Source organism: Ursus maritimus, unplaced genomic scaffold (genome assembly GCF_017311325.1).
Source record: "Ursus maritimus isolate PB19 unplaced genomic scaffold, ASM1731132v1 scaffold_15, whole genome shotgun sequence".
NCBI lineage: Eukaryota > Metazoa > Chordata > Mammalia > Carnivora > Ursidae > Ursus > Ursus maritimus.
Genome location: NW_024423897.1, coordinates 17,300,267 through 17,312,881, shown reverse-complemented (window position 1 = coordinate 17,312,881; position 12,615 = coordinate 17,300,267). Strand labels below are relative to the sequence as shown.

The 12,615-nt window shown below is 44.6% G+C and overlaps 1 protein-coding gene and 1 long non-coding RNA gene across 3 annotated transcripts in view; one reads left to right on the top strand and one right to left on the bottom strand.

Moving 5' to 3' along the window:
• SGCD (sarcoglycan delta) overlaps positions 1 to 12,615 on the top strand; it is a 547,542-nt gene that overhangs the window by 473,318 nt on the left and 61,609 nt on the right. The gene's annotated exons all lie outside the window — the stretch shown is intronic.
• The window catches only part of LOC103664550, a 55,797-nt gene that overhangs the window by 6,020 nt on the left and 37,162 nt on the right, over positions 1 to 12,615 (bottom strand). The window contains exons 4-5 of the long non-coding RNA XR_005834842.1: positions 7,556 to 7,611; positions 6,922 to 7,083 (exon numbers count right to left, since the gene is read on the bottom strand). This is a non-coding gene — a long non-coding RNA (uncharacterized LOC103664550). The remainder of the gene's footprint in view (positions 1 to 6,921; positions 7,084 to 7,555; positions 7,612 to 12,615) is intronic.

Genomic DNA, 12,615 nt, shown 5'->3' with positions numbered 1-12,615 from the left:
CTGGAAAATTACAAGTGCATAAACCCATGATGCCTGGGATTTGAATTGGCCCTCCACACATGTATACACATGTGTCACCCTTGAGCAGTGCACAACCTGCACACCACATACTCTGAAAGGGCATCTCCCCATTTTACTCAAGTTTTCTGTGTCATAACACATTGATTTAAATTTGTATCTCTGCATTTTTCATTTAATTTCCACCTGAAATACTACTCACACATGGCTCTGGTATATACAGATTTTACTAAAGTTTTTAAAAAGCAAAACACACTAAAATTCAATAGTACGTAAATATTCTTGTTCCCTAAAGTCCCCAGATCACATCTCCTCGTCTCGCTGTCTTCCTTCTACCTGCTGTCTCCCTCTCTGTCTTTCCTTCTTTCTGCTCTACTTTCTACTCCCCACCCCAGCTATCTGGATTCTGTCTGATGCCTATCAGTTAGTTGAATGATACTCTTGGTAATTCAAGTTCCTAGAGACCCATGCCCTTGGGATCTTGTCTTTCCCTCAAGCTTCATATCAAAATATCTTCCCAAACAAAGAAAATTCCTTCCCTAAGATAAATTCTGGAGCAAGCACTAAGATTTTTTGTTTTTAATCTTGCCACATGTATTAATCAGGAATTAGGAGTTGTTCAGTACACAGCTGGTTTCTACTTAGTAAGCATTCTGCAGGCTCTAAGTAGGGAGGAACCGTTCAGGGAGGAGAATTCATAAGAGTCGAAGATGCAGAAGGCCCATGGCGCTTCCCGGGTCCAGTCCTGTCATGTTACGAACGGGGAAGTCTAGACCCAGAAAGAGAGAGCGACCTGCCTCCAGCCCCACAGCGAAGCGGAGTGCTCAGTACTGGAAAGGAAGTATCCTGATTCCCAGGCCTGGATACTTTTGGGGACTAGACCACCTCTTAAAACTTTTAATCCATACTTCATATTCTGCTCACATGCCAGCCTGGTATCGTAACTATTAGAATCTTGACATTAGACTCAGTCCTAAACCTGCCACTTATGACCAGGAACTTACCGTCTCTGGCTTTGTGTTTTCCCATTTGCAAAGCGGGTGCGCTATAACCACTAAGTAAGAAAACCCAGGTTGAAAGGCCCTCTTTGGGTTTCAGAAGGCTTTTAGTGTTTTAGAGTCCTGTACTTCATTTGCCCGGCCGAGTAAGCATATATTACGAATGCTTAGATGTTCAGAGTGCATAGATGAATGAATCAGAGTCCCCAACTCAATGAATACATCACCCACAAAATGTGAAAGCCAGTTTTATAACAGGCCTATGTAAATGTACCAAAGCAGCACAGATGGACAGACCTATGTCCTGAGTCTCAGAGATGAGTAAGAATTCACTGGAAGGAGGTGAGAGCCATCCGGCAGGGAGATGTGGCAGCACTTGGTTCAGCATGGAGACATGAAAGCATTTGCATGGTATGGGAGAAGCGTGCTGATAATGTCCACAGAGCATTCAGGACAGGGAGCCATGGGAGGCGCTGCTGGAGGTGGGTACATTAGGAATGGATGATGGAAAGACTTGAATGCCATGGTAATAAATTTGGATTTTCACCTATAGGTGATGGGGGAGAGCAAACATAATCATAAAATAAAAGAAGCACTACTGTATTAATCACCACAGTGATGTTTTTAATGTTTGACGGTTATCCATGTTCTTGATTTATTTCTCAATTTGGGATTACTGATGAAAAATATTCTAGTTCTAAGCTGTCCACCTGAAAATGGATTGCCTCAAATGAAGTAGCCAAACCAAATGCTGTCACGGGGGTGAAAATATAATCTCTGCAGGCTTTTATTTAATTGAGGGCTTGCGTAATGAAGGCGTTCACTGTCGCTAAAATAACATGTTCCCTGCCACTGGATTTAATGAAAACCTACTTAAAGTATATATAAAAGGAGTGAGAAGCTAGGTGCGTTTTCTCTCTGGTACATCTCCCAGGACTTTACTTACTGAGGATCAAATATGACACACACGTGGCCGATTTATTCGAGGATATGTACTTTTAAAAACAGAAAAGATAATTGGGAAATGTCAGAAACAGATGCAGCCCCTCCGGTTACGAGGACATGAAACACCCAAGTTGTAAGTTTGTAGATCCCTTCTTATTGAGAAATACAATGTTACATTTTCTCATGGGATGTGACTGGCACCTGAAAATTTCAAAATTAAAATTGTGGAAGGCATCTGTACAAGTGTACATGTCAAATAGCTTCCAGGATGGGCCAATAGCAAGAAAGAATTCTGTAGAGGGGCACCTGGGTGGCACAGCGGTTAAGCGTCTGCCTTCGGCTCGGGGCGTGATCCCGGCGTCGTGGGATCGAGTCCCACATCAGGCTCTTCTGCTATGAGCCTGCTTCTTCCTCTCCCACTCCCCCTGCTTGTGTTCCCTCTCTCGCTGGCTGTCTCTATCTCTGTCGAATAAATGAAAGTCTTTGGGGAAAAAAAAAAAGAATTCTGTAGAAAACATTTATGCTGCGATAGTCAAAGACCAACAAGAAATTGTTGACTTTTGCTTCACCCTGTTCTCCAAAATGAAACGGCATAAATGCAAAAATCTTTTCCACTTCTCCCAACAACAGCAGTATCTTCAGGCTGAGCAGAGCTGCCTTAGCATTCCAACCCAGTAACCAAGACATGGGCGTGGACTGTTCAAGTACTAGGCAGAAAACTAACTGGAAATGGAGGAGGAAACCAGCATGTCCAACTGTGAAGAGACACGGAGGACATCATTTGACCAGCAGGGGCTGGGATCTCTGTGGCTTTGAGGAATTAGGGGTCAAGAACTGGGGGAAGCTTAGTGTTACACTCGTCAGCGCTTAGTGATTTAGGGCGCAGGATCAGCACCGAGGGTCTCAGGAGCATTGGCGGAGAACGTACACACGCACATGGTGGATTAACAGGTGTTTAAAGTCCTTCCCTTCCCTGTGCGTCCTCTTCGCAGCACACGGAATCCCCAAGAAGTCAAAAGGTATTAAAACAACGGACACATTTCAGTGCAGGAGCGTAGGTGCCAAAGCCCGCGATAAAACATAGAAGGAAAAGACACGATTCCACTCTTGTTTCTCTGAAAGCAGGGAGTGCGGGCATCTGAGTGAATGACAGTCAAGCACAAGTCTCAGAAGCACTTCTCAGTATATAGAGATGTTTACATCTAGTGAGGGAACCACATGGGACAGTAGGGAAATATCTGAATATCTTCATTCCGTAAGGTTTTATTGACTTGATAGGCTATGTAAGCTCGTGAAACAGACACAGATCTTCCCATTGAAGACCTCATAGATTCCCGTTTGGTTTCTTGCCTAACGTAATTCCATACTGAGCTTCTGCATCACCTCCTTATACCCCACCCTGTGCCCTAAGCTTTTTACAGCCCCCACATTTCTCCTCCATAGCCTTTACTTCTGTTTCCTCTTGCACAGTCACTTTTTAGGCATGTTTTACTCATCTTTTTATCCCTGGTGAGCCAAAAGCACCATGAAGGCAGGGCAACTTTCTTTTCTACCAACAGTGTCTAACACAGTGCCTAACACATAGTCGTTATTCACTAGATACTTATTGAACGCAAGATAAACAAATGAGAATTAATCAGAGCCAGGTGGTATTGTTAACCCTAAGAAAGGAGCTGGGTAATCCTAGGGACATAATTATATTTTGCTAGATTATAGAACCCTCACACACTTCATCATGCCTGACAAAGGTCCAGATGTCTTTACTCAACCAAAAAACCCAACTCCCCGAGAATTTAATTAACAAGAACAACAAAGCCGGCACTTGCGAATCACCAAAACACCTGCACAGTACTCTCAGCTTTGGGCCCATACGGACCCGAGGTAAGACTCTGGCTCCGTCATGCAGTCGCACTCGTCATGCGATCTTCAACAAATCACCTAACCGCTTGGCTGCCTTACCTGTAAAAGAAGAATCATAATAGATTCATGTCGTAAAGCCTCTGTGAGGTCTGATAGACAAACCATAGTGCCAGCATAGAGAGACATGTAAAATCACAGAATATTCTAAACAGTGCAGCAAATTATAACTCACTAGTTTACCAGTTGATTGTCTCCTGCCAAAACTCTCAGTTCATAACCCAGGGACAAACTCCATTTTGTTACTCCCCTGTGCTACTAAGCACAGGGCCGGGCACGGCACATAGTAGGTAATTAATAAACACTGGGCAGATGGATGGATGAGTGGGGAGGATGAGTGAATTCCCAGGTAAGACATTATGAGTTGCCAAACTATGTACTAGTTAGAGTAATTTACGGTCTACATTAGAGTACTAGTAAAAACACTAGTTAGAGCACTGTATGGTCTACACTAGAGTTAAGGCCATTGAGGGTGAGCACAAGAAAGGGAGAGGTAAGATAATGACGTAAGCATGCTATGACAAGAGAGAAAGCATCACATAGTAGGCTTCCAGGTCCATGTGGTCATGGTCATGGTGGATACTTTTGATGGAGACTAAATAGTTTTTCATGCCCTGACCCATTTTGCTCTCCTGCACTATGGACTCCAGAAATGGTTGAATTCTTTGCAGATTCTCAAATTCCTTTTCTTCCCACTCAGTCTTTGAATAGTCCCCTGCCTGGAATGCTTCTGTATTCCCCCTTTGTATGTTCTGTGAGTCTGAGTTTAGACTTCATTTCCTCCTATATGCCTTCTCTGAACCCTCAGACTGGTTCCAGTCTTGAATCCGATCATAGCAACTATTCTTCTGCATCGTGTGTTCATGCTGAAATATTCCTTTCCGCCTACTAGGCTGGGGAGAGACAGGGACAGTCCAGGCCTCGTTCACACTAACCAGCCTCTGGGATGTATTAATCATATTTATTGAATGAATAACATCATTCTAAGGTGTAAAGCCTAAAAGAATGTTCAGAATGTTCTAAGAGAAATAAGAAGGGTGGGGATGGTAGGGCTTAAAGTGGAATAACTTCAGTTTTTAGTTTTCTTTGAAGGAACAGAGAGTCCGATGAATGAAAATACCCAGTAAGCCATAGAAGCAAAGGGCAGGAGTGAGAAGGCGGGGTGGCCCTGGATGGCATCGCCAGAGAAGAACAAAGGGTGGGAAACACAGACACTTAAAAGGAGCTGACAGAGGAGTTCAGTTACAGAAGCCAAAAAGAAAAAAAAAATGTTTCTCAAAAGAGTAGACATGGTCAAACCCTGCACGTGGAATTTGAAAAAGCCATTAAAGCAAAGGGCATGGGTTGAAGGAAGTGGGTGCTGGAGCGGAGACGACGGCTACCACGCCGGGGCGGGGACAGGGGCTGCGGAAGCCGCAACAGGCTGCTCGGTCAAGGGCAGCTGTTAGCGAGACAAGGCAGACTTCCGCCTGTGAACGGCGCTGAAGATGGAGAGATGGAAGGCAGTGCAGAAAACATCGAGGGACGGGGGTCTGAGCTAGAAGTCACTGGTGTTCTGTCTCCGAATCCTCTCTGTTCCTTCTGCTACTTTCTTGCAGGGAAGCAGAGTTGGGCATGTTATCACATGAGGTGCTTTTGTGGTTTCCCAACCAGGTGACCGAGCGCGCTCTGGCGTGGCTGGAGGGGAAGAGGCTGACAGCTCCCTATGAATGTCTCTGCTTGGTTGGGGGTGGCTCCGAGGAGTTTCGGTACTTCCGTGTCCCCCCAACTGCCAGCTCGCTTGTGTGCTGCCTTGGAACCCTCCCGTTTTCTCCGTGCGTGCGTGCCTTGTCAAGAAGTTTATGGTACATTTGGGAAGACAACAGGGATATTGTCATTGACTTCAGTGTCTTGGCAGTAACCAGTTTCCACATTAGCTACTTAAACGTTCACTGAAGTGATGTCAAGCTGCGCTCTTCTGTGCCATGAGGCTTGACTTCCAAGCTCCTTCTTCTATGTGGGTGAAGAAACACTTTAGAAAGAAGATTACTCTTCCATGAATTACTAAGAATAGTAGCTACTAAGCACTGTACAAACACTGAGTCTTTAAAGCAATTCTAAGAGGTACCATTTTTATCCCCATTTCATTGACAAGGAAACTGAGACCCGAAGGAACTTATTAGGGTCATGCTGTAAGTATATGGCTCAGCGGCCATTTGAACTCAGGCTTGTCTGAGTCCAAAGACCACTAGGCTAGACTATTCCTTCTGTGATCCACTCTTCTCTCAGCAGCTCCAGAAGGCACATACCCAGAGAAAATCAGGATTATGGTACCTGTAAAGGCCATTTTCTCCTACCTTTGTCCTTGTTTGCCGGCCAGCCCTGACAGAAGCCAGGCTCGTTGGTGTATTTAGCACAGACGCTGCCTCATTTGTCAGGAGAACCCTGATACTCTCTCTAGGCAGGCTGCCCTCCTATATACCAGTGGCCACAGAACAGCCACCATTCTTGACACAAAGCTCACCCAGTTGCTAACAGGTTTAAAAGTGTCCAGGGGACAAATTTGCTTTAGATTCACTGAGCGATATAAGCGCAGTGCTTCGAAATGAACCAATTGACTTAACTCCTCTGAGTCAATGGGCCTGGATGAATCTCTGCTCAGCTGTGCTTTAGGGAATTTGATCCAGAGGACTTCCCAGGGCCAGTCCTTAAAACTGACCATTTCCTCTTCTCATTGTGAACCCCTGTCAGGATTCAACAACTGTGGCTGTGATTTATTAACGTGTCTGATTCCTTCCGGGGGCAGTCCCATTTTTAAAGCTATCCGAGGCTCCAAGCAGCTCTTTGCAGTGCCCGTCCATCAGAGGCACCTGCCCCAACAATCCGCAGCTCCAGATGGGCTCAGACCTCACCAGACAATGCCTCAGTGTCCTAGGGGCTGGCACACAGAGGAAGAATGGATTTAGAGAAACACATCACCGTGACAAAGGGAGAAGGCAGATTCACAGCAAAGGCAGGGCTGACCAGAGGCTGAGGAACCCAGAGACAATTTCAGGAAACTAACCTGCATGGTGATAGCACTTTACGTGGCCGTAGCATCTTGACACGGCCTGCCCACACCCTGCCTGGCAAGAGGAGTTGGCATTTGAGCAAGCCCGGGGGTGTGGGGCCAGTGGGGGTGGTTCTCGAGGACTGCAAAATGGCCTTAGCTCTGGACTGAGGAAATCTGGAAATCAGTAGAATTAAAAAGACATACATTCAGGTGGAAAAAGCTTCCCTTGCTTCCCGTCTTTTCATTCCATGTTATTTTCTTTTCCTCTTTAAAAACTGTTTAGCAAGGCTCATGAAACAGAACAAAGAGGAAGGGGGTGGTGAGCTGTTTATTGGAGGTAGAAAATTCAACTTGTGCTGGCATCATGTCACTGAACCAAATAGCTATCTGAGACTCTCTTCTCTCAACTTTGAATGGACCCAAAATGTCACTGTTATCAAAACTGCACATGGAAGAAGACAAGAGATAATGTGTCTGGTAAAACAGGCAGCCCCAGCCAGGAGAATATATAACACTTCCATTCACTGACTCTCCTTTCCCTCCGCATCAGTGTGTGTCATAAATCGCTATTTGCTGACAGGTTGTGCTGATATGAACTCAAGGCTGGTTCCAGCGCAAGGGAAACATGCCAAAAAAACTAACTTACCTTAGTGCCAGTGATGGTAGGTCCTGCCCCACCCAAGCCGATCACCGTTTTGCTGCCTAATAGAGGGAGAAAAGGGGATAACCTTCATCATTACAAGACTATTTCCCAGATACGCATTTCAGCACATTAGTGACCAGAAGAGAGAGATTCAGCCACTATAGAAAACATGAACAGTCCTGCTGATATCTCCTCCCAGCCCTTCCCAATTCCCCCAGCATGTCGTCATTCACACTCACTCATACACTCACTGCCTGGCTGCAACAAGTTCGGACTTGAATTGTGTTGATAATTATTTTGAAATGTTTGCTATTGTTAGCAGAGTTCTGGCACATGTAGATATTTGGTATTTAAATCTTTGTTGAGTGTTGGGCTCTCCTCAGTCTTCTTTGGGACGAAGTGGCACACATTTATGGATCGCCTTCTAAATTCAAATCACTACGGAATTTGCAAAACTTGAAATCCTGGCCTCTGTACCAAGGAAAGAAATTGCTTAGAAAGAGCAGTCGCCATACCAGAAAGGAATAGGAGGGACAGACAAGTTGTTCAGAAAGCTCAGACGAGGCAAGAAAATTTGGGGACAGAGTTGCGGCAAAGGTGGCATTGGAGTTGGTCATGGAACAGGGTGGGATTTGGCTCTCCAAGGAAAGGGAAGTAGGAAGCAGCATCCCCGTATCATACGAGAAGAGCAATACTGAAACAGTGAATGAAGTAGACACATGGACAATCTGACCATCCAGACTGAGAATGTGGGGTTTCCTCCTCTCTATTGGCAGCCAGATGATGTCATCAAAGCTGTTTCTGGAAAGCATACTCAAACTTGATGTGTAGGAGACGTTCTGAGTAGAGAAGCAGCAAGCAGTAAAGAGGGTGGGAAGATGATTCAAAACTCAAGGGATAATTCAAATCAATTCTGTGTCTTGAAGCACAGAAATAGTCATCAGTGAAAGTCTGTTTTTCCAAATAACCTGAACTGCCTGGAAGAGGCACCAAACGCTTGCTGTCATTTATGGCAGCTTGGAGAAGCAAACTGGATGTGGAGTTTGGCTCGTTGCTTGTAGTCATCTGTGATATCTTGGCCAAAGATTACCAAAAGATCATCCCCTCTTTAATTATATCAAACAGAAGTTACCATTCCTAGAACATAATTTCTACATTTAAAAAATAGGGAATTTTGTAGGGGTGCCTAGCTCCGTCAGTTAACATTCAACTCTTGATCTCAGCTCAGGTCTTGGTCTCAGGGTCGTGAGTTCAAGCCCTGCATTGGGCTATGCACTGGGTGTGGAGCCTATTAGCTAGATAGATTGTTTTACAAATATATAGCCATTTAGTTCTCATATTGTGCACTCTTGGGAAGTAACTACCATATTAGTCCTATTCTACAGAAAAGGGATCCGAGGCACAGAAGGTGAGGTAGCTTACCTAAAGTCACAAAGCTAGTAAAGAATAGAGCTGAAGTTCGAACCCAGGTATCCTGCCTGGAGCCCTTGCTCTTAACACACTGTTTTATTTTATTTTATTATTTAAAAGTTGTGATCAAACAAAATGGGTCATGCCCAAACAACAGTGGGAATAGAGAGGAAGAATGGATGGGAGAAACTCTATAAAGAGTACGGCAACTCCTTGAAGACAGATGGGGATGCAGGGGGGAAAACTAAAGGTGACTCTAAGCATGAGTCTTGTGACTGGAAGTTTTGCTGGAAAGTTAAGAAAAGAGGGTGTGCTCAGGGAGAGGGATGGCCAGAAATGGGCTGGAGCTTGTACGCTGGTGAGTTGTTTAAATAGAGGCATACAGCAGGCAGCCTTGTGGGAACACCACTCAGATATGAAGCCATCTGCTTCGTCGTGACAGTCGGTGCCTCAAGAGCGGAAGTTCTTGTCAGGAAAACGATTATAAATAGAAGACATGGCAAGTCATTAGAAAATGCCTACTTTTTAAGAAGAGCCCACAATGAAGTGATAGGAAGAAAGTTCAGAAGCACAGGAAGCAGAAAAGAATTGGTTTCAAGTGGAAGAATTGCCAAGGAAAATGAATATCTAGAATGGTACACTGCATTTGGTCACTTGAAGGTCGGCTGTATGGGGGGAAAAATGGGACGAATGATAAAGTCAGAAGGTTAAGGAGAAGGCAGAGTCCTATAATCTTTGTAGGTCAAAATGGGACCCAAGTTGCCATTATGGACAGACAAGAACTGTACTGTCCACTAGGTCCATGTGGCTATTTAAGTACAATTAAATATAATTAAAAATTCAGCTCCTCAGGCACACGAGACACATTTCAAATGCTCGGTAGCTACACGTGGCTACCGTGCTAGACCACACGGGTATAGACCATTTCCATCATTGCACGAAGTCCTGTTATACAGACTTGAACCAAAGTAAGGATCGGGAACCTTTTTCTGTAAAGGGTCAGATAGTAAATATTTTAGGCTCACTGGGCCACGCGGGCTGGGTCATAGTTACTCAACCCTCCCACTGTAGCTTGAAAACAGCCATAGTAAATAAACAAATGAGTGTGCCCATGTTCCAGGAAAACTTTATTTTTGGACAGCTGTACCTGAATTTCATGATTTTTACAACGTGAAATAGTACTCTCCTTTCGATTTCATTTGAACCACTTAAAAATGTAAAACCCATTCTTCGCTTGTGTGCCATACAACACAGGTGTCGGGCGGGATGTAGCCGGTGGGCTGCAGTGTCCCAGCCTCCAGACTGTGGATCTCAGGAGCGGAAGCGGCCCGTGTCCGAGCGTGTGAGTGCTAGACTGGCTGGACAAGAATAAGGGATAAAATAAGCCCCGAGTTTCCTCTGCTTTTCATCAGCCAAATAGATAATGCAAGTCAGATAAAAACGCACATCAAAATTACATGAGCTGCGTTAGAATATAACGGGAGACGGTTAGTATATAATGATGAAAAGGAAATTTTGATGCAGAGAGTTCACATCAATATGCTGGAATCTCAACTTGTGACTAGCTAACTAGATGTGTTGCTGTATAGAAATCAAATTAGATGTTCAACATAAAAACAAAAAAAAAAATTCTATTTAGCCCGATTTCCTGAAATATCTGTATCTGCCATTTTAAGCACTAATCATGCCAAGACTCAACAGGGTCCTCAAAAAAGAAAAAAAAAATTCAGTTAAGTACACAGAATGACCTTCCCTGTTAGTGAGACATTGGTAGTAAAGAGTTTTCTTTTATTCTGTCAACTTTCCCTCATTGACATAGCTGCCCGGAGCCTGGCAGTGGGGAGTGTCATGATTGACCGGGAACCTCCACCTATGGTGAGGGAGTGGGGACATGTGGCACAAGTACTTGCCACTGCTGTTTGAGCGCCGTGATACAGGGGGCGGAAGCAATACTCGATTTCGAAATATTTGAAGATCTGACTACTATCCGTGAGCTTATTTTTTTTTTTTTGCCTTTTACTGGAGAAAAATTTAAATAGATACGGAAGAGAGAATGGTATAATGAGCCCCTGTGTACCTATCACTCAGCTTCAGCAATTATCAACTCCTAGCCAATCCCTACTTCACTTTCCCATCCCCGTATTATTTAGAAGCAAAGCACAGACATCATAGCATTCAAGAGCTTTTTTTTTTTTTTTTTTTTTTTTTACTGGTTTCTAATCCTGCTTCACATGCTTCTGTTGTTACACAAGAAATGCTTTTAAATTGTTCAGTGGTGTTTAGTGTGTAATGTGAAGACAAAATCAGGGGAAGCTATTTTCGACAGGGTTAACATGGTCAATTTACAAAGAAACTGAAGCCTATCATGCTTGCACATACATGTCCAAAGACATGATTTGCAGTGTGTGCACTTCTAAGTATGCCGTGCCCTCAGGCTCAGCCAGCAGTTTCGTGTGCCCACCATGCACCGGACATGGTGCTGAGCGTAGTCACTCCTTCCATCCAGAGCCCGGTTAAGACATTGCTGTCACAAGGCAGGCTGAGGCATGAGTGCACTTAGTGATGGACCTGAGGCCAGTCAGCTGGGAGGGGGCCAGTCACCACTCCTTACTTTCCCACAGCGTCAGCGGATTAAGGAAAATAAAGGAATAATTTACTGCTTTCATGAAACATGGCTTCCAGTACACCTAAGCTTCGCCTGCCTTATTCACCGTAACTCTGACGTTCCCTTTCGGAGATTCTACTTTTCCTACTCAAGTTGTTCTTGAAACCTGAGTCCAACACAAAATTTGGATTCATCTGCCAGAAACCATGAAGAGGGAAGTGGAGAGGAACAAGTGAGTTTAGAACTAATATTTCTGACCATGGCAATAAGGAAGGCAGGAAATCTTGTTACATGGTGTGACCGCCCCGAGAAAAAGAGACCAGAGCATCCCACCTCCCCAGACTTGAGCAAAGAAATACATGGGTCTCTCTGTCCTTTTCTCCTCTATTGTGGAGTGTGCGGTTGACTGTTCCTCACCATGTCTCCTCACAAGACTTTCAGGATCAAGTAATTCCTGACCAAGAAACAAAAGCTTTCCCCTTTCCCAGTGGATTTGGATGAAAACTGGTAATACAATCAGACACAACTCCAAGAGAAGGCATTGGAGAAGACCCAGGCTGGGTCTACAAGGGATCACATGTGAGATGGCATACATATTTATGCTGCATGAAAGTCACTGCTCCTATCCTATCACTCTGTAAACATCACGACTACCTGAACAACGGACTTATTTTATGGGGGAAGTGATATTTCTGTTACCTTGCTTCTACCCCAGTAGGACTGGTTCAGTAATAAATATGTGAGACCTTTTGTTTGGGGAGGGGGGAAGAAGTACGTGGATCTGACCTCAAAACCATCTTTAGGCTCTTCCACTAGAGTTTCTGTCTTGAGAAATGGGTAGGAAGATGGAAATGAGACTGAGAAAATATTCTCAACCTCAGGAATGTTTGGAGGCAGTTAGGCATTTACATTGAATAATCAAAATGTTGGGGACGGGGTGCATCTCCCAGCACAGTGTACCAATGACGAGGAGACGGTTTAGAGCCAGGAGCGCCTGGCCACTGACTGGCTGCTCGCCCCTGCCTGCTCACTTCTCTCCGCTCTTGTT